Raw genomic sequence first — 25,430 nt, forward strand, 5'->3', positions numbered from 1 at the left:
TTTAGTGGGGGATCTTGTGAAAGTAAAACCGGGTAGGTTTTCTAAAGGTCTCACAAAATTTAGAGGACCATTTGTTGTTAGGAAAGTTTTTCCTCATTATGTTGTCTTGAAAAATGGGGAGAAGTGGAATAATCGCAGGGTTGCATTCTATAAAAAAAATCCTGGTTCAGATACGTATAACAAGACATGTGATGAAGAATTGTGCAGCAATGGTTATATGTTTACAACACAAGAAAACTTCAATGTACAATCAGAGAGTAGAAGGGAGGAAGGTGATGGTGATGCTTCACATAGTCTCAATGTTAATAGACAATTTGATTCTGGGATACCAAATGTAGTACAAGCCAACACTAATCAAGTTAGCAACTCTTTTAGAAGTTCACGGTCTCGTCATCCACCAGTATATTTGAATGACTGTATCTGTTGAGCATTTATTTTTTGTTTTGTTTGTTACATGTCCCAAGGGAAGGAGATGTGTTGTAAATAGGTTTCTAACTCTTTACTTTAGTGTAGTCTATCTTTCATATTGATTGCTAAGTGTACCACCCTAGAACATTACCAATGTTCTAGCATTGTGTTCTTTCCTTGCTATGGTTCCAATGCTGGTCAGTTGGTGACTGGTCAGCGTTGTTGTCACTTGCTGTTCCTGTACTACGAATAAACCTGATGGATGTTTCCCACATCTTGTGTTCCTGTGATGATAATTTTTACAACGAAATTCTACGTGCTCATGTCTGTTTGGATGGCCTAAGGCGGCCGGTGAAACAGACATGCACTTACAAGGGCCCTCCACTACTCCTCACAGTCCCTCACTAGTGTCGAGAGGATTGCCTAGCCCCGCCCTACACTCGGCAGCCAGTGAAAAATTAAAATGACATTTAAAAAAAAATATATATATTTTTCATTCTCAGTGGGGCGATGGGTCTCTGCCATTGTGGAGGAGCCGCCTTAGCATTTGTGTTTTGTTACTCAATTATCCTGTGCCTGTAACAATGCCTTTCAAGAGCCAAATGCTCCATCTGATTAAGTAACCATCGGTGGCCCCTAATCCAACCATCACTGTATCTAATATTCAATATTAATGCCTGCTTGCAGTCACAATGAACAGGCAGTTATTCTCATCAGTCGATCTCTAACACATTTCCTCTTGGCTTCCAAAATAGGTGGATGCACTTTTTTCCGGGCGTGAAGAGGCCGAAAACAGCCATATTGAGCAGGAAATCAGGGCTCGTGACCCCAGCTGGACAGCGTCCATCCAACAAAATGCAAGGAACAGGGACCTGGTAAGTGAACAAATGCAAATGGCGACTCCCTCCTACTGCTGTTTGTTGGCTCACTGAATTCTCCCTTCCTAGACAGTGGTTGGTCTATACGCTGTGCAGCGTGACGTCAAAGGACATTCAGAACCTGATTCAATTTCTTTTGTGGGGTTGGATTTCAATTGTTATGAAAATAACTCATCTGTGTGTCAGGATGGGCCTCATACTCATATAACAGTTTCTTGGTGCTTGTTGTGAGTGCTCATATGGACATTAACCCTATCCATGCTGATGACGGAACCGCTCCGTCATCAGCCGCGGTGGCACTGTGCTGATGACGGAGCGGTTCCGTCATGGCCCCTCTCTTTTCGAACATATCCTGTTTTCATTGTGTCTTCTTGACATACCCGCAGAAATGCTGTCAGTTGCGGAGCACTATTTGCGGTGCTATGTCTTAACTTACAAAGACGATGCCGCACTGCGGATCAAAGCGGTCTCTCTTGGGTGCTGATCCTGATCACTGTGTCAAATTTTGGCAGCTTTTGATTGAGAATTGTGGCCCGTCAAGATGTCATTTGGTGGGCCGGCGTCCACAGTGGAGGGCCCTCCCAGGTCAGAGGGAGCGCTGAGCGTGCAAAGGAGGCAGCATGGCGCCTCTGGTGCAATACCTAACACTGGAAGAAACCAGCCAAGAGGGAAGTGGCCCCATACCTAATAAAAATGGAGTAGCTCATATTTTAAGAAAGCAATTGGTTGATCAATGGTGGCGAGGATGTGAAAGGGGTAGAAGTCTTTAGCTCCATTTTTCATTGGTCTTTATGCTTTTACCCTAATAGTGACTGGTGGAGAAGTAACTACCTTTTGGGTATAGAGGACATTTTGGGTTCTTATGTCATTTGTCCAGCAGTGATACACTGTAGAAGGATGGAGGGAAAAAGAAAAAGTAAGATGAACACTGTAGTTATTTCTTCCTTTGATAATGATGAGGTTCTAGATCGTTATCTCCTTGTGGTCCGGCACTGTTATCAGCATTACAGGTACTGCAGATGATAAGTGAAGCAGTCGCTAAGATTTTAGAAGTAAATGCAGTGGGGAGGAGGAAAAGGTCCAAAGCAGGAAAAGTGGAGATCCATTCTCTTAAATCAGTCATCAGAGGAATATCTGACCACCTCATTTTCTGGAAAATATGTGTAGAGTGAGGAATTAACACAGTTGCTGGATTATATTACAGATAATTTGGGACTTGATCCCGTCTTGGTACCTGCTGACTCGAAATGTTTATTATCATAATACATCAGGCCTCCATCTCGGATGCTTCTGATCCACAAGTAGTTTAGGAAATTAATTCTAAGGCAATGATACAAGGTAGGCCAGTCCAACCTACCAACATTCCTACAGAAGACTTATTCCTTGGAGGAATTTTTGAACTTTATCCCACATAACATCATGATAGTCTCCGTATTGGCCCCTTTAATTGGAAGATAAGCAGTAAATTCAGAGAACTGCACGCCAAATGATCCAATACACTGCAAGGTTGACAGTAGTTTGAAAAAGTCCTTTGCTCACAGTATTTTGGTAGTTGATACTCTGGTGCTATTATTTGTACCAGAATATCTAAAAATGAATATTGTGCTAGTATTCCCAAGAAAAATATTTTTGGAGGAATGTTTTTGGACAAATCTGGGTCTAGTAACACTTATGGACAAAAGAGTCCAAAGACTACAAGAACACATAGTCATCTAGAGACTGCATCTTTGACAATGTCGTTACATTTCCAGGGAGATTTTGCAGCAACCACAACCGTATTTCTGGTTCAGTGGGCCAGGTTCCAACTAAACAGAGTGCTAAGTCATCAGTTTGCCCACTGGAATCCAGTCAGCCAGGATCTGTCACAACACATTCCAGTAACTCAAACCATGAAACAAGGGTTGCACTGGTGGCGCTAGGTCCGAAATATTCAGAAGAGTGTGACATTATCGCCTCAGGCTCTCTAAGTCCACAGACCCCAGTGGGATGGGTTGTTGAGCATGGATAGAATCTCACCAGATTCGGCGTGTATGGTCTTCTTGGGCGGAAAACAGACTTTCCTCTTTCATAGCATTACATTTTGAGGGCACCTCTAACTCTGTGGCAGGCAGATTAAGCAGTAGCATTCTATCCTCTTAGGTTTTTGTCTTAGTACCCAGATTTTTATACAAGTCTGTCAGATCTGGGAGAAAGCAGTTTGGTCTTATTTGCAAACCTTCAGAACTTTCACCTACCTCATTTATGTGCAAGGGCAAAGGAATACAGGGCTTGGAAGATTGCTCTCTCATGTCCTTGGCCAAAAGGCCTTTTGTATGGATTTTTACCATTTCACTTGATTCAAAAGTTTTTAGTCAGAGTAAAGAATGAGAAAGTGCTGCCGCAATTCTGATTGTGCCAATCTGGCCCCATTCTTATTGGTATTGTCTCCTTATATTAACGAGGAGTGAACAGGAGTGGCTCCTTCCCATTGTTCGACCACCCCTAATTTTCCTCTTCTTAGTGTAACAAGATTCAGACTAGCGGACTAGAAGTAGAAAGGTCATGGCAAAGGAGGAGAGTCATTCAGATCAGCTAGCCAGAACTATCCATTCTTCTGGGCAACCTTCTACATTAAGATCATACACTAAACATTGGGTAACGTTAAGTTAACAGTGTAGGACCAAGAATGTAATATCTCAAACCACGAAGCTGGTCCACAACCTTTCTTTCCTACAGGAGGGATTTGCATTATGCGTTAGAATTTCAACGTAAGAAATACAGTGGGATGTTATATGGGTATTTAGAGGTCCTTGGGACAACCAGACAAAGGGATTTAACAAAATTTCCCCCCCCCCCCCCCGAAGGGCCTTCAAGTCCATCTTGGGACTTGTCTACAGTTCTAGAGGCCCCTTAAGAAATCTCTGTATGAACCTCTAGAAGAGGTGGATATCACATGTAAACATTAAAAACTTTTTTTCTGGTTGCTGTCACTTCTGCCACAACTTTGGTGGAGTTAAGATCCCTGCTTGTAATCAACCATTTTTAAGATTTTGTGGACAGAAATGTTTTAAATTCAGGACCTTCTGTTGTGCCAATTCAATTGTACATTTTCTTTGCCATACTGAAAAGGAGGTAGTGCTTCCAACATATTAGCCAGATCCTGAAAATCCAGAAGGGGTGAACTTTCACTCTTTGGATGTAAAAAAAGCGTTTCTAATTAATCTTGATAGGGTAATGGATTTCAGACACTCATAATCCTTCCTCATAAATTACAGACCAGCAAAAAAGGTTTGAAACCTACAATCCAAACCCTAAGCAGGTGGATAAAATTGCTGATGTCTTTGGCTTACAGGGAATCAAATCTTCCTTCTTCTTTATGTCTTCAAGGGAAATTAAGCAAGGGAATGTCATCTTCTTTAGCAGAGGCTCAGGGAGCATCATTAGTGGAAATCTGCAGAGAAGCTACATGGGTAACCCCTTCCACATTTGTAAAGTATTATCGGATAATAATAATAATATTAATATTAATAATAATAATAATAATAATAATAATTTGTGGTTCCAGAAGTTCTTTTTTCTATGGACTAAATGGGAGAAAACTCTGTATGTTTATAAAATGTTTGAAGCATCAAATTACAGTTGTCCTGGTACTTTTACTTGGGTTAGTCACACTACGTAATTAATCTAAGCGAGGGAAAGGAGGTGGTAATGCTTCAATAACTTACCTATAATTGCATTACTCTGACTCGTTTCCTCAGTATGATTTATTACTTCCCTACCACCTGACCTGTAACACCAGTCCAATTTTAGGTATGTGGCTTGGCATAAACAGAATGCCTTAGAGGGGGTAGGGACCGTTATACTGTTAAGTTTCTACTGATTGGTGTGTCTGGGAGGTAAGACTGCCTCGCTAAATAATGAATGAAAGCGAGGACAGGAGTCTGAGTAATACAATTACTTGTAAGTAATTGAAGCAAACCCTGCCTACCCCTAATTGGCATCCATATTTTCCAAAAGGTCACCTTTGAGGCTGGAGGCTATGTCAATAATTTCCACTTGCCGCACCCTCTTATTTGTCTCTTGTCAGGGATAGCAGCTCTATTCTACAATAATTAGCCATGCCTATTAAGGTTTATAAAACCATGACATTCATTAGTACTCGTCAGACAGGATGTATCTCTATGTATCCACAGAGTATTTATTACGCGCATCGTAAAAGGAATTCTCTTTTTAGTCGAGAGTCGGTCACTTGTCAGGGCAGTGTATAGGCAGTGTCTTTGTCATGGTGTGTCCATACTCAGCTTGCTTTGAAGGTCTTCACAAGGCACACCGTTGTCATTCCAGGTTAGAGGGTTTTCTGGCTTTTCTTGGCTTTCCTTGAAGGGATGCACACATCCTTCCTATATTGTTGTTGTAATTGTTCATCAGCACAATCTGTCATTGGCATGGCTGCGCTGTACCTTTCAGTACACGTCTGTTACTTGACATCCCTCGCAGACAGTCAGTTAGGTCCGGGCTAGTCACTCTCCACTGGCTACCGGTGCGCCAAAGGGTTTTGTTCAAAGCCATGTGCATAGCCCACCAGTCCTTCTGGAACTCTGGCCCCAAGATTACACAGGACCTAATCCACCATTACAGACCCAACAGGAATCTAAGATCTAACCAGTCCTTCCTAGCAGTCACTCAGAGAGTAAGGAGATCCAGATCTGGAGGTAGGTCTTTCTCTTACAATGCGGCGAGGGCTTGGAACGCCCTCCCATTGCATTTAAGATCCAACTCTAATCTCACGACCTTCCGCAAACAATTAAAAACCTTCCTATTTCCTCCAGCCTAAACTTCCCACCCTCCCTCTGTGTTTCTTTTCCCCTGGTGGGACCTGGTATTCTCAGCGCTTGGACGCCTCCGGGTAACAATTTGCGCTTTATAAATCCACATCCAATCCAATCCAATCCAATCCAATCCAGTAGTCTGGATTCCCATATGAGAAATCAGTAAATCTTTCCTGGGAATGCTAGCACAATATTGAGTTTTAAATTTTGTGGTACAAATAATAGAGTCAGGCTATTGACTACCAAAATACTGTGAGCACTTTCTATTCCTAACTCCAAATATACTTACCTTGACAATATATTTATTTTCAAGCTATGTAGATGTGAAGTTAAGAATAGTAAACCTATATTTGCCGTATATATATTTACCTTCACCATAACTTGGTAATCCATTTTTCTGAGGGAATCACACATTCTTCCTATGTTATTATTGTTACTGTTAGTTAGAATAATTGCCATTAGCATAGTAGCACTGTGCATTTCCGTAGTCTGGATTCTCCATTGAAGAGTGAGACAAATTTTTCTTGGACCTCATGAGGCTCCGCTGAAGAAGATGAAAAGCCTCTCCTGTCTTCTCTGAATCAACTCACACGTCCTTCCCAGACCTGGACTGGTGATTCTGCCAGTCTGGCTTTTTTCCACTAGGCTGGGGGCAAGGAGGCTGCTTTAAGGGCAAGATGTGCTGCCGTGAATGAACCAAGACCCCCCCCCCCCCCCCCCTGGCTCCATTTTAGCTGCAGCATCCAGCAGTGAGGGGCTGATTTGAACATTTCTGACACAGCTGATTTTGGTTTACAATCCAGACCAGTAAAGTGAAACTGAAACCTTGCCTTGTCCAGCCCAGCAAAGGTCAAAACAGAACCACAATCATTAAAATCTGCATCAGTGCAAAGGATGTGCATGCCCTCCTTACCAATATAAGCTTGCGTGTATATTATGCCAAGCGCAAAGCAATGACAGTGTTGTGAGGGTGAACGAGACATTGTGATTTATGTTGGTCTTAGCAATGCTTAATGGGAACACTTGCTAATGTGAAAGATTTGGTCTGCATGTCCTTGTAGGTTTGTCTTCACAAGCGCCTTTAAATCATAATCTGGGGCTGAACAATGACATCTAATGTTCATGGGATGATGCAGGATGGGCTGACACAAGACATTTTAGTGCCAATTACCCTTTTCTCTCAGCCATCAAGTGAGGCTATGGCGTCCCGCTATAAGCTGCTGATCCTCAAGGGGGCCATGCCTGTGACATTAAAATATCATCTGAGTAAGTCATCCTGCGCGGCCCTCTGGAAGACTATGGTCAACGTGCAGGCAGATGCAGCCACTGAGAAGGGAGAAAACCCTATAAGTCGTACCACTCTTTAGCATCAGTGCTTGTCAACACATTACTTTTTTATAACATCTTTTTATTATTGAAGCGCAGGATAATAGACACATACATTTTTTAAAGTACATAAAAAAGTATAGCCAGCTGCAGAACCCAGATATTCAGAGCAATACCCATCTCAGTGCCTCTCATAAGATATCTTTGTAAATTTTCCACCTAGGCAAAATTTGTGAACTTCTCTGCCATAATTCACCAGTCTATGCCTTTTTCCATGTTTCCAGAACAGGAGCACCTGCTTACCCCCATAGTCTGGCTACCTTCCATCTTGCCACCATAAGCCCCAACCTATAGAATATCTTCTGGTGTTTATGCACAGTACCATCCTTCCAGACACCCAACAGACACAACATATTGTTGGGTTCCTCGTTGACCCCTGAGACAATTCAGGCAGTTCCCAACCCCTTTCCAAAAGAGCACAAGGCAGGTTGGCTCAGTGTGCACAAAGCTACCTTTCTGTCCACATTCCCCGGAGCAGTGAACACCTGAGGCTATCCTTATTCTAGCCAAACGTTGCCTGGTGAGATGAACCATGGAGTATTATCAGCTGCACCTGCCTTAATGTCGCTCTTATTGACATCTCTTGTGGAGAACGGATCACCTCTTCTCAGTCCACGTCCTGTAATGTCCCCACATCCATTTCCCACTGTGGTTTCAGTTTCTCTAGCAGGTCCGGTGAGTTGTATCTTTTAATATATGAGGTACAATGCTGTCTGAGGGAGTAGCTCCTACAGAATCCTGTCCTCCAATGGGGTACCACATGTCTCTGTTGGCATCATTACAACCAAAAACATCCACAAATTAATTACCAACCATAGAGACTGCTAAGCGAATAGAGCTAATTTTGCCTGATATGAGGCAATACGCTTCTTTGTGGTTCAAAGACCAAGGATAGGCGGAGATCTACTACCTGAAAGACAAACATTGCTTTGTGGCAAAAGTGTAGTGTATTTTAAACATTAAAGAGGAACAAGGTGATTATCCAAACAAGCACAACATCTCTGATTAAGAGATTTGTGATGGAGTCAAGCTAACTGGAAATAACTGCGCTAGTCTTTCATTATTATGGCCTAAGGTGATTTACACTTTCTGATAGGAATTCTATTTAAAGAAACTTTATCTTAAGAGATGTTTTCAACTTTGACCTATAAACATACCCTGAAATTGAGGCAGCTGTATCTCTTGTCTCCGATGATATCTGTTGTAATCTTGGTTATAATGCAAGCTCAGCAATACTTAGAGGTTGTAGGTCAGTTATTAACCTTGTTGAAGTGAGGCACCAAGATACAAGGCATAAGATCCTAGGTACAACCAACTTCTTGTCTTCTAGGTCCACAAGATCAGAAGTGTTTTTCTGCTCAAGAGGGTGCATTTAGTTTCGCTGAGTAAGAAAGTGAAGCATTAATTGGGGTGATGATAGTCCACCAAAAGTGATAAAGACACTAATCTGTTAGGTCCAGTCAAAGGTTTCAGTAATTTAATCCTGACCTCAACCCATGTTATCTATGGCACACAGCAATCATGCTTTACTTGGAGAAAATGTGTGAAGCCTTTAAAAGTATCAAACAGTTAAAAAGTCAAAGCCAAAACACAATATAAATCATACTTACATTTATAAATATAGAGAAAAAATTGAATTAGAAAAATTACACCAAAAAGACAAATTCAATAAGGGGAACTTGACATATACATTTTTAAAGATTTAAGTGGAAAGGGCACCAAGAAAAAGAAAGTACATAATGTTAGTCAATAGTGAAGGTAGAGGGGGGAGGAGCCAAGATGGCGACCGGAGCGGACCTGTAGGCTCCCGGCTCCGCGAGTCTTTTTCTGCTGTGCTGAAATCCTGCTTCAAATCCTGGCACACTTGACGGTGGACTGTGTGCGAAACGGCGCTAATCTCGGCGGTGCTTTCCCGGACCCGCGATCCGCCCGGCAGCCGAAGATATTCGCCTCCTGGCTCCTGACCCTGGACCCCACAGGCGAGGATTCCTCCTGCCGTGCCCCGGGGACCTGTTGCCGGCCGGAGCGCTCCGTCGGCACTGGCAGCGGCGGAACCAGGGTGACTCCTGTGAGGCGCTTCTCGAGCTCAGCCGCCTGGGGTGACATGTGGCAGACGGAGAGAGGACTGGGCTTACGGAGCTGTTGAACCCCGTCGCAGCGGAGCCTTTGTTGGAGACGGCAGGTACGGGAGGAGACTGTCCGGCCATCTTGGGTCACGTATTGCCTGTGGACCCCGTGCCTCGCCGCCCGTGGTCGCTAAGGGACGCTTACATCGAGCGGAATAATTTCTAGGCACGGTGCACGCCTCTCTGATAGCAGCTAAAAGGGGGGGCGCCGGTGCTCTCCTTTCACCGGTGACTGTTGTGTCAATCTGTGCATAATGGCGGAGTGCGCCGCCAGGTTTTGCGGTGAGGTGCGCCCGTCCACGCCAGAGACCGGTGCTGCCCTGACGACAGGAGTACCCGAGACTCGAGGGATCCCCCGGGGAAACAAAACCCAGGGGCAACAGTCTGAACCTTCGCTTGGAGCCGTTCTGTCGGCCTTGCACGATCTTCGCTCGGAAGTCCGCCGCTGCTACCTGGAATTGGGGGACAGGCTGGACCAAATGGCGTCTGTGTCGGGACGGTGCACTGCTGAACCGGAGTCGCAAAGTTGCCGCCTGTCGCCGCCTGCACCGTGTCGGGAGCCTGCGCTCTCCCTCGCCTGTTGTTCAGCTGAGCTCGCTGTGTATTTCGCTGCTGCCCAAGACCTTCAGCTTGAAGATTCTACACGGGACACTTTGTTTCCCCTCCCAACGCAGTGTGCAACATTGTGGCTGGACTCCCTGTCGTGTGTGCCTCGAGGACTGTCTGGGAAGTTGCAGCTGCCTATTCCTCCTGCGCTGAGCCTCTTTTCTATCCTGCTTACAACAACGTGTGCTTTTGGTGGAATTATGGTACATTTTGTTACACTCGTAAGACTCCCTGATGACTCATCGCGGCCATTTTGTGCTTTCTTGTTGATGACCTCCTCCCTCTTGCCATTTTACTCCTTTGTCATGTGGTGGGCGGGCCTCTCTTGGGTGGCGCGTCTGGGGGTGTATCCACGTTCGGGCCAGGGCTAGGTCGATGTGCGGCCATGTTGGTTCTTTGTCTTGGTGGGGGCGGGCCTTTTTCATGCGCTTCATTTTTGGGTCTGTCCGAGGTCGGGTCGGGGCTAGGTTCTCCATGTACTGTCGGTTGCTGGGCTGGTGGGACCGGGATTGGAAGTTGTACATTCTTGTCTAAGTCGCACACGTTGTAATGTTTTTCCCTAACTGCTTTTGTACTAATAACTGGCTCTCAACAGCCGCAAGTTGTGTGGGGATTGTGTTTCTGACTGGGGTACCGGGAATGGTTTGATTGGCTCCTCCTCCCGCTTCACTTGTAGTTTTTGAGGGTCGCAGATTAGGATGGCCTTTTCTCACTCTCTATATTCCATGGTAACATTTCATTACTTTTCCTCCTTTTTCCTTTCTTCTTCTTTTGCTTGAACTACATTTCGGGTTCTTTATGGGGCGACAGGCACATTGTCGGGGGGGGGGGTAGGCCGTAGCCTCCGCGTTGGTGCAGGGTGGGGGGGTAGATTTAATTTCTGTATTTAGTTTCTATGGGCCTTTCTTTTACTTTCCTGCGCTTTCTCATACTGTCTTCCTTTCTGGGTCTGTGATAGGGGGTGGTTGGGAGTGGGTGGCACTGGAAGTGGCACGAGCGTGGCTCCTGTTGACCGTTTTGTTTCTCTACTGTTTTGCCGCTTTGACGAAGAGCTTCACGTAATTGATATTATTTCTACTGTTGCCTACTCATGTGGACTCAATGTACGGACTCGGATCTCCTTTATACCTATCCTTCATTGACTTTTCTTTCATCAAAAAAAAAAACTTTAAAATTTGACCTTTACTGATCCTTCTCCCTGGCGGCATGTCCTTTCCAGCGTAACTGTGATCAATTGCTGTCGTAATACTTGATGCCGTCGGAAGACCGTAATGCTGACACCTGTGCTCATAAGTGTTGTGGCCGGCCGGATGGTTGTAGGCCCGTATTTGTACTTCTGCAACATGCACAATAAAGGTCTTCAAAAATTAAAAAAAAAAAAAAAAAATAGTGAAGGTAGACTGGGACTAAGGTACAATTTCAGGCCAACCATTAACCAAGGTCGGATACACCAAGTGGATTGGTTCTGGAAGTCAAATTGTAGAAAATGTTTTAAGTCCCACGACAGAAAGCAACATTGAAACTGTAAAAAAAAATGTTGAAATTTGTTTTAGGACCCAACGCAGAAGGAACCCTTTTCACTTTTTGAGGAAAAAATCTTCCTCCAGCGGATAGCCACTGAACTGTGGCTGTCGCAGTGGAACTAAAGACCAGATATCTGAATAAAGTTGGGTCCAATCAGAATGGAACGTTGTGGAAGGTATGGGAAATTTGAGCAGGGCGAATCTGAAATCCATTCTAGTGTTGTGGAACTGCCTGTCAGACACTTTTCCTGGTATGTTCTGCTGAAGCTCTAGAGCGAGGAGGGAAAGTTTTGAGAAGCTTTCAAACTTTCTTCTGGTGCGTAACTAAAAGAGGAGTACACTTCTTAGGCCCCCAGGATCTCATGGGCGGCACTTAGAAAGAAACAGGGTATTAGGCAGAGGCCAAAAGTGGGGTCCAGTCTATGTCCAGTTGCTAGTAGCCAACTGGGCACTTCAGGAAAATAGGCCTCTTGTGTATCTGTAGCCACACTGGAAGGTCAGCCAACTGACCCTTGGAGCCCATTTCTTTGTTCTGGGTACACGAGGGAGCAGGTTCAATTCTTCAGAGCTCCTCAATTGTCACAAACAGCAGGCTCTATGCTCTTCTGATTATTCGGAGGGCCAGAAAGTGTTCTAAGCATGCTGCCTGGGGATTTCGTCTTTACACCTGCCCCAGGCTAGTACATGGTAGTGACTAATGTGCACTCTTGAAACAATGGGTTAAAGGTTTCTGGGGGCAACCCTACCCACTTATGTCTGCAGTTCCTGTTTGCCTTACTTCAAACAGTCCAATAGTGCAACTTATTCCCAAAATCCAAATGCGGTGTCCCTTCTCCCAGTCAACCTCTGTGATCACTCAAAACCAGACCTAGATGTAGCTTTCCTCCTATTGGTTTTAGTACTAGCCTGACTATGGAGATAAGGTCTCTGAACATTCCAGGGGCCACTTGACATTTACTTGTGAGATGGCAGGCCCCTTTAAATGAAATTAAGTTCCTATGCCCATCCTAACAGGTCTTACTTCCAGAAGAAGTAAGCACCTCTCCACTCCCATCCTACTATCTGTGCTCTGGGTGCAGTTTTCATGCCTCATTAAATTCAAGTACTTCAAAGCTGCACTTTTCTAAAATGTTACTTTCCAAAATATTTATTAAAAATCCAACTTTATAATTGAATTGCCTTTTTATTAAATATTTTAAAAAGTGGTTGACTTATATTTCTGGCTGGCCTTAACCCAAGTTACAGGATTAATACTTAAATCAGTGCCTTCGTTTTTATTATAGGACAACAAGGGCCTTTAACAGTGAAACTAGCTTTTATTGACTTATCTCTGCAGAAACTTGGGGACATTACATTTTTGCATATCTCCTTTTAGTGCTATGTGCCTTAGCTTGTACGCTTCAAGGTCTACATAGGGTCGACTTCTTAACATTTAAAAAAATATTTTCCCCTGTCTAAAGGGCCCTTTGACTTTTCGGGCTGGAGGTTTAAACTGGAGCAATCAGGCTATAATGGTAGGCCTGAAGCCATGTTCTCCTTGTCATATTAGTGGTTGGGATAATAAGTTCTGCAGTCCACGGTTGGCATCTAACTTTCTATGCCACTGTTGTGTTTTCTACACCATATCCTACAGCCTAAAAAGAAAGTTAAATAAGACAATCCGGTATTAGCCAATTTCTACATGTGTTCTGAATCAAATCACATACACTGGACACTGAACAGCAGTGCCACAGTGTGCAGAATTTAAAAACCAGCAATAAAAATTAGCAAAAAATTGGGATGACCATGCAAAAAGGGATATTTTCTCACATTCTCCCTTCTTGTACATCTTTTTTTCACACATTCTATGTGGGTCTCACTAGGTCTGATACTCTGTCATGCCTCTTTTGCCTTCTTTGCATCCTTTACTCTGTCTTGTGATTTGGAATTCATCGCCTGTGTGTCAGCTATTGTCCTCTTGATGAATAGGAACTCTTTGAATGTCTTCACTGAAACATTGAACTTTTGGTGGTTCTCTGTATACTTAACCTCTGCTTTTGTTCAGGTTCACCAAGTATCACTCCTGGCCATGTTGTGTTGTTGACAAATCCTGGATTCAACCCCTTTCCCCCTTGCATTTCCAGACGCCCCACATTTCATGATAGTATTCACCACCAAGTCTTCAATATGCGCAAGGGCAAATGTTCCACTAAACGTGAAATATATCTCTCTACCCCGACCACCAGTTATCATAGTGGATACTCAAGAGTACAGCTTACAGAAATTAGATTTACAAAGAGCAACCTATGTCAAACGGAGGCACAAAAATAAACTGCATAAAGTTAAAAGGTTTGCAGTGATGATCCCTTCGCTACAGTTGTAAGCAGCTGCTGGATGAAGGCCAGCCATGTTGTACATGTGATGCCTGATACATCTGGATGAGCTTGCCGGCTTTGCACTGAAGTAAAAAACAAGCGAAAACAAGTGGGAAATCTGTACAAGACTTCTGTATTTGATGTCTGCTTTGGTCGCTCCCCAGTGTCCCTTGCGACATTTGGTATCGTTGTGCTGCGCTTATTATCTATATTGCCTCAGAATCATTGCCTGCAGTCTGCCTTGCTTACCGCTTTGCCTTGTATGCACTTTTGATTTGCCTGTATAACTTTAACTCTGATAGCGCGTTTTCCCCAAGCGCTCTGCTGTGCTCCCCCCTCCGCCTCCATTTTGTTTGTTGTTGTCGTCCTCTATAGCCCGCCCCGCCTCCCAGCTGAGCCGCCCTCCCACAGACTACAACAGCGCTCCGTTACCTGTAAGCGCTGTGACTCGCTCTTCGCTTTTGGGCTGAGTGGTCGCTCCCCAGTGTCCCTTGCCACATTTGGTATTGTTTTGCTGCGCTTATTATCTATATTGCCTCAGAATCATTGCCTGCAGTCTGCCTTGCTTACCGCTTTGCCTTGTATGCACTTTTGATTTGCCTGTGTAACTTTAACTCTGATAGCGTGTTTTCCCCAAGCGCTCTGCTGTGCTCCCCCCTCCGCCTCCATTTTGTTTGTTGTTGTCGTCCTCTATAGCCCGCCCCGCCTCCCAGCTGAGCCGCCCTCCCACAGACTACAACAGCGCTCCGTTACCTGTAAGCGCTGTGACTCGCTCTTCGCTTTTGGGCTGAGTGGTCGCTCCCCAGTGTCCCTTGCGACATTTGGTATCGTTGTGCTGCGCTTATTATCTATATTGCCTCAGAATCATTGCCTGCAGTCTGCCTTGCTTACCGCTTTGCCTTGTATGCACTTTTGATTTGCCTGTGTAACTTTAACTCTGATAGCGCGTTTTCCCCAAGCGCTCTGCTGTGCTCCCCCCTCCGCCTCCATTTTGTTTGTTGTTGTCGTCCTCTATAGCCCGCCCCGCCTCCCAGCTGAGCCGCCCTCGCCCCTCCCCCTCCACTATCCATATATGACAGTTGCTCCCGCGCGCAGCGTCCACGCGCAGCGACCGCGCCCCAGCCGCGCCGAAGGTGCGCCAAAGGTAAGCCCGTCTACGCCCGTCCGCGCCTGGACAGCGCCCAGCGCCAGATCCCCTGGCCCTCGCATTGCCCAGCCCTCCCGCATTACCTACGATGCCACCACCCTCCTAGCCCTTAACCCCGGCCGCTCCCCCAACTGCGTCCAAGCCGCTCCTGGACACACCCATGGACCTTTCTCATGCTACTCCTGCAAATTCATCGGCACCGTCAACAACTTCGCTACGATCACACCTCAGACTCCCGACCCCAACCACCTACAATGCATCTTGCTCAACACCCGATCGGTCCACAGGCACGCCATTGACCTATGGAATCTACTAGACACCATCTCTCCGGACGTCGCCTTCCTAACAGAAACATGGATGAACGCCTCCTCCGCCCCAGACATCACCATTGCCATCCCAGAAGATTATAAGATCACACGCAAGGACCGTACCGGCCACACAGGAGGAGGAATCGCTATCGTCCTTAAGAAATCCATCCACATCTCAACCAGCTCTGACGTCAATCTCGCCAACTCTGAACACCTTCACTTCCAGATCCACATCGACCCCAAGACCACACTCAGAGGCACCCTCCTTTACAGGCCACCAGGACCCCGCGCACAATTTAGCGAGGACATCACGGACTTAATCACTCCACACGCGCTCCCCTCCAAAGATTACATCCTTCTGGGAGACCTCAATTTTCACCTTGAAAAGAACAACGACCGCAACTCCACCACCCTTTTGGACAACCTTGCCAACCTCGGACTTAAACAACTGGTCACTTCCCCCACCCACATCGCAGGTCACACACTCGACCCCATCTTCACCTCCAGCAATCATGTCTCCTTCAGCCACACTACGGCTCTCCTCTGGACTGACCACAGCTGCGTTCACTTTACCTACAACAAGCCCAAACCCAACAACCACCCCCAACCAACTCTGCAAAGAAACTGGAACAAAATCACCATCGACCAGATCTCCTCATCGCTTCTTCTAAACCCCCCAGCCCACTCCTCAAACCCCGACCAAGCCGCCACCAACCTCACCCTATGGTTATCCAACAGCGCCGACATCCTAGCACCACTGAAAAAACGACAAAGCAAACTTGGCAGCAAGAAGGCCTCATGGTTCAACGATGATCTTAAGAAATCCAAGAAACTCTGCCGCTCCCTTGAGAAGGCCTGGAAAAAAGACCCAACCACCAGCACCAAGGACGCCTTCAAAAACGCCACCCGCAGACACCACCAACTGATCCGAAAGGCCAAGAAAACCGCCTTCAAGGACCGACTAGATAACAACGCCCACAACAGCAAGGAACTTTTCAACATCGTCAAGGAATTCACCAATCCCTCGGCCAACTCCAATGACATCACCCCCTCACAAGCCCTCTGCGACTCCCTAGCTTCATTCTTCCACAACAAAATTGCAGACATCCACAACAGCTTCGACAACCAACCCGGAGACCAACCCACCCAACCATCTGCTGGACCTTCACCCCCCTCGAACATCCTTAATGACTGGAACCCAATCTCCACTGAGGACACCATCCGCCTGATGAACTCCATCCACTCAGGATCCCCCACAGACCCATGCCCTCACCACATCTTCAACAAAGCAGACTCCATCATAGCACCGCACCTCCGAGACGTCATCAACTGCTCCTTCAACTCCGCCACCTTCCCGGAAAGCTGGAAACACGCTGAACTCAGCGCCCTTCTGAAAAAACCCACAGCGGACCCCACCGAACTCAAAAATTACCGCCCCATCTCGCTACTTCCTACAGTCCGGCTTCCGAGCAAAACACAGCCCTGAGACCGCCCTCATCGCAGCAACAGACGACATTCGAACTCTACTGGACAATGGAGACACAGTCGCCCTCATCCTCCTCGACCTCTCCGCAGCCTTCGACACAGTCTGCCATAGCACCCTTCTACAGCGCCTCAGAAACATCGGAATCCAAGGAAAAGCACTAGAATGGATCACCTCGTTCCTCACCGGAAGAACCCAGAGAGTCCGCCTTCCACCATTCAAGTCAGAGGCCACTGAAGTCATCTGCGGCGTACCACAAGGATCTTCACTCAGCCCCACCCTTTTCAACGTATACATGAGCCCCCTCGCGGCCATCGCCCGCCAACACAACCTCAACATCATCTCCTACGCGGATGACACTCAACTGATCCTATCACTCACCAATGACCCTAGCACCGCCAAAACTAACCTACACGAAGGAATGAAAGAAGTAGCCGAATGGATGAAACACAGCCGTCTGAAACTGAACTCAGATAAAACAGAAGTCCTCATCTTAGGTACCTCCCACTCCGCATGGGACGACTCTTGGTGGCCAGAAGCCCTTGGAAAAGCACCCATCCCGACAAACCACGCACGGAACCTGGGCGTCATCCTGGATTCCTCACTTTCAATGAACAGACAAGTCAATGCCGTCTCCTCATCCTGCTTCAACATTCTTCGCATGCTCAAAAAAACATTTTGTTGGATCCCCACCGAAACTAGGAAAACGGTCACCCACGCTCTGGTCACGAGCCGACTGGACTATGGAAACACCCTCTACGCCGGTACTACCGCTAAACTCCAGAAAAAACTCCAACGAATCCAAAACGCCTCAGCCAGGCTCATATTAGACATCCCGCGTAAAGAACACATCTCTGGTCACCTGAAAAACCTCCACTGGCTTCCCGTCAATAAGAGGATCACTTTCCGGCTCCTAACCCACGCACACAAAGCACTCTACGAAATCGGACCAGAATGCCTCAACACACGACTGTCCTTCTACACCCCCTCCCGCCAGCTACGATCTTCCAACCAAGCCCTTGCCACTGTACCTCGCATCAACAAAACCACCATGGGAGGTAGATCTTTCTCCTACCTGGCAGCTAAAACCTGGAACTCACTTCCCACTTACCTTCGCCTTACCCAGAACCACCTAGCATTCAGAAAGCAACTTAAAACGTGGATATTTGACAAGTAATTCCCCACCCCTCCTTAAGCGCCTTGAGACCCTCTGGGTATGTAGTGCGCTATATAAATTCTCTGACTTGACTTGACATGGGTCTTTTATGGATGGCTGCTGGAGACCCAGGCCGAAGCACATCTAGAGGTCTCGCCACATTTACTTTCCAGTGGTCTCCATGTTGGTGCCGCCACATCTTGGTCAGCGACTCACGAAAAAGCACTTTTCCCACAAAGAACAACTTTAGCTGTCACAGTCAAGCAGGGGCTGCTCATGGTGGTTATGCATCAACTCTCCATATTTGCTGGTACCTCAGCCCTCAGGTTCTATTGCCATTGATGATGACTTCTGCATGTTGTACTGTTGATGTTTCAGTTTTTCATATTTTTTTTGCGAAAATGTTCTGGTACGGTATTTTTGTCAGAGCGTTCTATTTATAATGTAACACTGCTAACTACACATGTTATTTAAACTCATTTTAAGCGAAATAAGTAATCAAGGTATTAACTGACCCATACATTGAACAGTCAGCCTTTACACAGCATTTGTGTTAGTGTATGCCACATTCCATTATTTTGTGGCTAACATATTTCTATGCATTAATAATGTTGTTGCATCATTATTACAAATTAGTGGAATTAACTATTTGGAATTAAGACATCTGGAATAAAAGAAGACGTTGTTGATGGACTGAGAAGATAAGGTGTTGCTTTATTTGGTGTGCTTGCAAAAACATTATTAATGTAATAGGATTCATCTCCCAATCTTGGAGAGCATGGGAGTGGCTCCTTTCTCCCTTTGCTGAGTATCGGGCAGAGATCTTACAAAAAGTGGACATTTATATTTAAGAGTACATTTGACAGATGTGCGTCAGCATTACTGTGCTTGCTCCAATTGCTATTTATACGTGGGCGTGCCTGCACACTGTGCTGTATGGCGTAAATTATTTGAAATTGTGGGACATTTTACGTATATTGTTTTTTACTGGAGTATTATATATTGCAGCGCCATTTGTTCCCTGCTTTTGGGGGTATCTGAATGCCTACCCATTATAAGGGAGCTTCTGTTTACGATATTTAATGTTTTTGGTATCTAGTGCACACAATTTCAATATGAGTGAAAAAGAGACAAGCTCTCAGTTTCAGCTAAGAATTATGCATTTTGTAACACTGTGAGATCATTTACAGCTTGTTGTCCAAGGTGGGAGAATCCGTGTAAGTTTCCAGTTCTTCCACCCACCTTGCTTGCGATTCCACCAACTCACTTTAGAGGTGGGGTCTAAACCCCCTAAGTAACACATTCGTCATTGACTTGTGTAGAAAATAAATTAGAACTCTTTGATAAACAGTAGCATCAGTAAATACCATTTGCTATTGTATGTGATTCCAGAGTGACTGAGTCCAGTTTGTTAAAGAATTAACCATGGTGCAAATTAAAAGGACATCTAGTTTTTTTTGTTTTTTTACTGAAGCCCTTAGTATGTCAATGTTGTGTGGGTTCTTCCATCGAATACCCTAGTACATAAATCAATTGGTCTTCCAATCTTTAATAACTGATTGCTTTCTCTGGCTCAGTCGATAAAGAAAAACTCAGTGGTACGCGTACTGTGGTGGGAAATAAAACGTTTTGTAGTACCCATTTCTTGGAAGAGACCTGACACTAACATCTAGGGTGCTTATGCAATTCTGTCCTACATTCCTTAGTGAGGGGAACCACTGAGACTTAGAAGTGCATTCCAACAAATGGAGATTAGAGGAAGGGAGGTGGAATCAATCCCATCCCCGCTATAAAGGAAGTATATGGACCTCAAAAGATGCGACTGTATATATTTTTGATTCAGATTATAAATCTGAGGAGCATCCTTTGGTGGAAAGGGAAACAAATGTTCTCAATTCGGTACATTTAGGTGGACATTATTGAAGTGAACTACGGATGGGCTTCTGCAAGAACAAGAATAAGGATGATCTGTGAAAATCTTCAAAAACTGCCACATGTGACTCCTGTGCTGCACTGGTATCTGCTGCTGTCATAATTAGCTCGCTGTTGGACTTTTGTTATTTTTTTCTTTATTTAGCTAATGTTTGACTGTTACTAGGTGTCCTAGTGCTTGTGTGCAATATTCTTTTCAATAATTGGTCACACACTGGCCAAAATCTGTAAGAGCGTGTGGAATTTCCCTGCTTATGTGTGGGAAACCTTGTGACCTGCAGTCCAAATCTATGTTGAGTTTAATCAATTTAGCCTGTCTCTGTGTGTTGTTATAAAGCGGGGTACTAAAAAATAACAAAGCCCCTGCACTGGACAAAAGAACATACGATGATGCTAAGGTGACTTCGAGTTTCAGTATCAAGATTCAAACGTGCACATCGAAAATTCCAAAGTTCAAAGAACACATAGTGTTGAGAAACGGAATTCAAATGATGTAAAGTTCATGGTATAAAACACCGTTTATTGTTCCTCTTGTACTGGCCAACACGTGTTTCATCGCAGGGAAACAGACTGCGAATCTTCAGGGCTGGATATAGATACAAAAATTGCATTTGTGAGGATGTTCTACACGAATTTACTTAAAGTGGTTTGTGAAACCTGAGTGAACACTTGGCATGCCATAAAGTGACATTGTGTCAAGATGTGACTTGGATTCTGTCGTACAAGTGACTTTGGTGAAAGTGAAAAGTGATATTGATTCAGTCATGAAATTACATGAAATCTAGAGAGTTGCTTATTTTATAATTAAATTAAGAACACACTGACCAGTGCCAAAAAGAAAGAAAAACATGAAAAGTGGCGGAGTGAAAAGTAAGTGTCTGTGTTTGTTATCGGGTGTAAATCCCCATAGTGACTTGTAGTGACTGTTTGATAAATACATACGACCCATACTGTCCAAACGAATTACATATGCTTAGTTGAACCTAACGAAGATGTCGCAATGTATACTAGATTTGGTAGTAATTATAACAGGCAAGGAAAAGGTCAATTGCGCCTATTTGTGTCGGGAAGGGGCGTGATTTCATACTAGAGTTTCATGTGGGTCAGGGTATCTATTTTGGTTAATATTAGGCTCGTTTTATTTGTGGTGTTGTAGACAAGAAAAACCCCAAAACCTCATATAATATTGTGTTTTTGACAAAACAAACTCCAAATGGTGTATCGTTCTGGAGCCAAGGGGTAATCTCCACAGTTAAAGTGGAAACGACAATTAATTCGCTCGCCACTGGTCAGTGCCAGTAAATGAACGGCAAAGGAGGATATTTAAAAATGGATCCTGGAAGTGCAAAAAAACTGTTCACTAAACGGAACACCAACTATAGAGTACCTCGTATGTGTATAATCACGTGTTACGCGGTAATCCTTGTAATTTGAGCCCGTGTTTACATGTTTGCTGCTGGAAGTAGATTAAATCCGGAATGCTTATAAAAAACTGTATAGAACTGAAGGACTCACCCTCTTAAAGAATGAGCCAGAAATGGTGTTGTAGCCAAAGCCCGAGACGGGCGGAGTGTGGAAAAAGACGTTGCTCGCGTAGTATGATGGTTTCTAGAGAATACATAAGGCGTGTCGTATACAGTTACATGAAACGAAGGTTAACTATACAGGACAATATAAGAAAAAGGGGGGGGTTGGGGGTTTAACAAACCCCTCGAATAGTACTCGTACCTTAGTGTAGAAGATAAAAAGTCAAAACCGGGAGGAGAAGATTCTAAGCAGTTGCGCTCAAAGTTAAGAAACACAGGCGGATACACCTGTACAGGGAGTAAAGAAAACAAAGGGGTATAGTGGATGACTCCTCCTTGGTATTATGGCACTTATCAGTAAAGGGAAATAGATCAGGTCAAGCTGCAGGACTGCTTACCTGACTGATTTCGTTCCCCCTCCTGTAGTTCCCGGCGCCGTTTTTCAAAGACGGTCACCTGACAGGAAGTGGGGACGTCTTTTATGATGTAGTTCCGATGTGTTGAATAAAAACTAGACCGGCGGTGTGTTTAGCTAATAACGCAAACACGGCTCTATTAGAAGAAATACTGCAATGCATTGTTATGTGGCATAGAGTGATGATCGGTGAGGGGATTGCAAAGGAAATATTCATTCTTAAACCAGTCGGTGTTCAAAAAAACAACAACCGGCAGTGTGTTTGACTAATAGCGTAAACACGGCTCTATTAGAAGAAATACTGCAATACGTCGTTATGTGGCATAGGGTGATAATCGGTGAGGGGATTGCAAAAGAAATGTTCATACTTCAAACAGTCGGTGTTAAAAAAAAAAACAACAACCAAAAAAGGGGGGGCGGCACTTCTTTGGGATTGCCGCGAGTCAAAGGCAGGGGTGGAGCAATGGTTAATTGCTTGATTATTGGTCTCATGGATAATAGTACCTAAAGGTTGTGTGGTGTATCAGTCAGGAGACGACATAGCAGTGAAATACATGGTTATCAGCTAAAATTGCACTATATTAAGTGAAAAGAGAAACACACAGATCAAAGAAACAACAAAAAATTGTAAAACAAAAAAACACAAAAAAACACAGACGTTTGCATTTTAGTGGCAAACCTATTAGTTCTGTTGGAGTAGCAAGATCTGCACTGACATTGGTGCATGTAAGTCTCGTTTAGTTCCCTAAGAAATATTGCATTTCAGGGTCGTAGTTTAGTCCGAAATCTATACTGCGAAGACGCATATTCCAAGTTGCTTCTTTGCGTCTTAGAGTCAGCTCTCGGTTTCCACCCCTTATGTGGATGGGTACCGTTTCGATGCCGTAAAAACAGATATGGAAGTCTTCAATGGTAGGTTGGCATTTGGCTATATGTAGGGCAACAGGATATTTTGGGTCTTGTTTTTGGATTGCACACGGGCTCAAATTACAAGGATTACCGCGTAACACGTGATTATACACATACGAGGTACTCTATAGTTGGTGTTCCGTTTAGTGAACAGTTTTTTTGCACTTCCAGGATCCATTTTTAAATATCCTCCTTTGCCGTTCATTTACTGGCACTGACCAGTGGCGGGCGAATTAATTGTCGTTTCCACTTTAACTGTGGAGATTACCCCTTGGCTCCAGAACGATACACCATTTGGAGTTTGTTTTGTCAAAAACACAATATTATATGAGGTTTTGGGGTTTTTCTTGTCTACAACACCACAAATAAAACGAGCCTAATATTAACCAAAATAGATACCCTGACCCACATGAAACTCTAGTATGAAATCACGCCCCTTCCTGACACAAATAGGCGCAATCGACCTTTTCCTTGCCTGTTATAATTACTACCAAATCTAGTATACATTGCGACATCTTCGTTAGGTTCAACTAAGCATATGTAATTCGTTTGGACAGTATGGGTCGTATGTATTTATCAAACAGTCACTACAAGTCACTATGGGGATTTACACCCGATAACAAACACAGACACTTACTTTTCACTCCGCCACTTTTCATGTTTTTCTTTCTTTTTGGCACTGGTCAGTGTGTTCTTAATTTAATTATAAAATAAGCAACTCTCTAGATTTCATGTAATTTCATGACTGAATCAATATCACTTTTCACTTTCACCAAAGTCACTTGTACGACAGAATCCAAGTCACATCTTGACACAATGTCACTTTATGGCATGCCAAGTGTTCACTCAGGTTTCACAAACCACTTTAAGTAAATTCGTGTAGAACATCCTCACAAATGCAATTTTTGTATCTATATCCAGCCCTGAAGATTCGCAGTCTGTTTCCCTGCGATGAAACACGTGTTGGCCAGTACAAGAGGAACAATAAACGGTGTTTTATACCATGAACTTTACATCATTTGAATTCCGTTTCTCAACACTATGTGTTCTTTGAACTTTGGAATTTTCGATGTGCACGTTTGAATCTTGATACTGAAACTCGAAGTCACCTTAGCATCATCGTATGTTCTTTTGTCCAGTGCAGGGGCTTTGTTGTTTTTGTGCAATTTGTGTGGATCTCTTGATCCAACCTTGAGCGGTTACGAGGGATTACCGCCCGCCTCTTTGCCTGGATTTCTTTATACCATAGCAGTATTATACTTTGCGGTTACTCAGGTGCGCGCCTTGCCAAATCTGGAATACCTTAAAAAACCCTCCCAGTAGATCAATAAAGCGGGGTACTGTTCGACTGAAACTTTTGGTTGAGTGGGTGTGTTGGTGATCGAGGGTGTGTATGCTACTGCTAACCCTAGTGTGGCAGTTATTCTTCTGAGGATATACCTGTTGTATTAATAGTTCGGTTTGGTGTGTACCTAAGATTTGGAGGTAAATCGCGTTGTCTAGATTGGATTGGATACTTGAAATAATTCTCTCGTTCAAAGAGGTGCAGGGGCGGCCTTAGGCATGTGCAAGCTGTGCACCTGCACAGGGCCACCAAACCCCAGGGGCCTCCACGCCAATATATATCCTTAATATAATAATCCTCTGAGGATGGATACATATTTGCGTGGTGGCCCCTGGCAGGGATTTGGCGGCCTCCAGCTCTGATCCACTTCCTAACACCCTGACCCACCCCTCCTGAGCTCCGGGGGGGTCCGCCCCGCCCAGACCCCCTCTTCCGGGGCCCCCTACCTACGCTCCCTGCCCAGGGCCGCCATGAGCCTAGAGCCGCCCCTGGGAGGTGTTTTATCAGGCTCTATGTCCTCGGCTCCTGTGTAACTTTTTCTCCATGCATCTGCTGAGTTTCAAAGATGGCCTTTGTGAATTTTCCACTTTCCTAGTACCTTGCTCTTTGTGCAGGACTGTTATAAGGCGGTTCTGAGAGATGCAGGCTTGATGTTCATATCACTCACAGAGGTTAAAAAGCACGTGTCAGATTTTGTACATCTAAATGAGAGCTTTGTACCATGAATGATGCCGGAAGAGCCAATGCAGTTGATGAGGGACACATTTAAATCCTTCCTGAGCACTCTAATAATACAAGTTCCACGTGACCTGAATTCAATGTCCAGTAATTTATTCTGATTTCTTCAAAATCTAAAGTTCTTCTGTTGGTACAGCATTATATCCAAGTATTCAAGGCAATCAAAACGATGTCTCATCATATGCAACCAAAATTCTATGCAGCCAATTTCCGCGCAGTTGATGAGGGAGAGCTAATCTGATTCCATCTTCTCTTTCCGTTTTCGATTCGTTGAGGTATGTGGCAAAAAGCTTGTAAGTTTCAAAGGTATGGTATTCTGCGTGGGTATTAGTGTCCCTGTGTGCATACACAATTCAGAATGAAGTTTGAGGTGAACATATCA

The 25,430-nt window shown here is 44.6% G+C and overlaps 1 protein-coding gene across 2 annotated transcripts in view; it reads left to right on the forward strand.

Annotated features, from left to right (window-relative positions):
- The window catches only part of HIVEP2 (HIVEP zinc finger 2), a 509,321-nt gene that overhangs the window by 251,753 nt on the left and 232,138 nt on the right, over nt 1-25,430 (forward strand). For both annotated transcript variants that reach the window (XM_086927175.1, XM_086927176.1), the window contains exon 3: nt 1,164-1,283. The gene's annotated coding sequence lies outside the window, so the exon portion shown is untranslated. The remainder of the gene's footprint in view (nt 1-1,163; nt 1,284-25,430) is intronic.

This window comes from Lissotriton vulgaris, chromosome 6 (genome assembly GCF_964263255.1).
Source record: "Lissotriton vulgaris chromosome 6, aLisVul1.2, whole genome shotgun sequence".
NCBI classification, from domain to species: Eukaryota; Metazoa; Chordata; class Amphibia; order Caudata; family Salamandridae; genus Lissotriton; species Lissotriton vulgaris.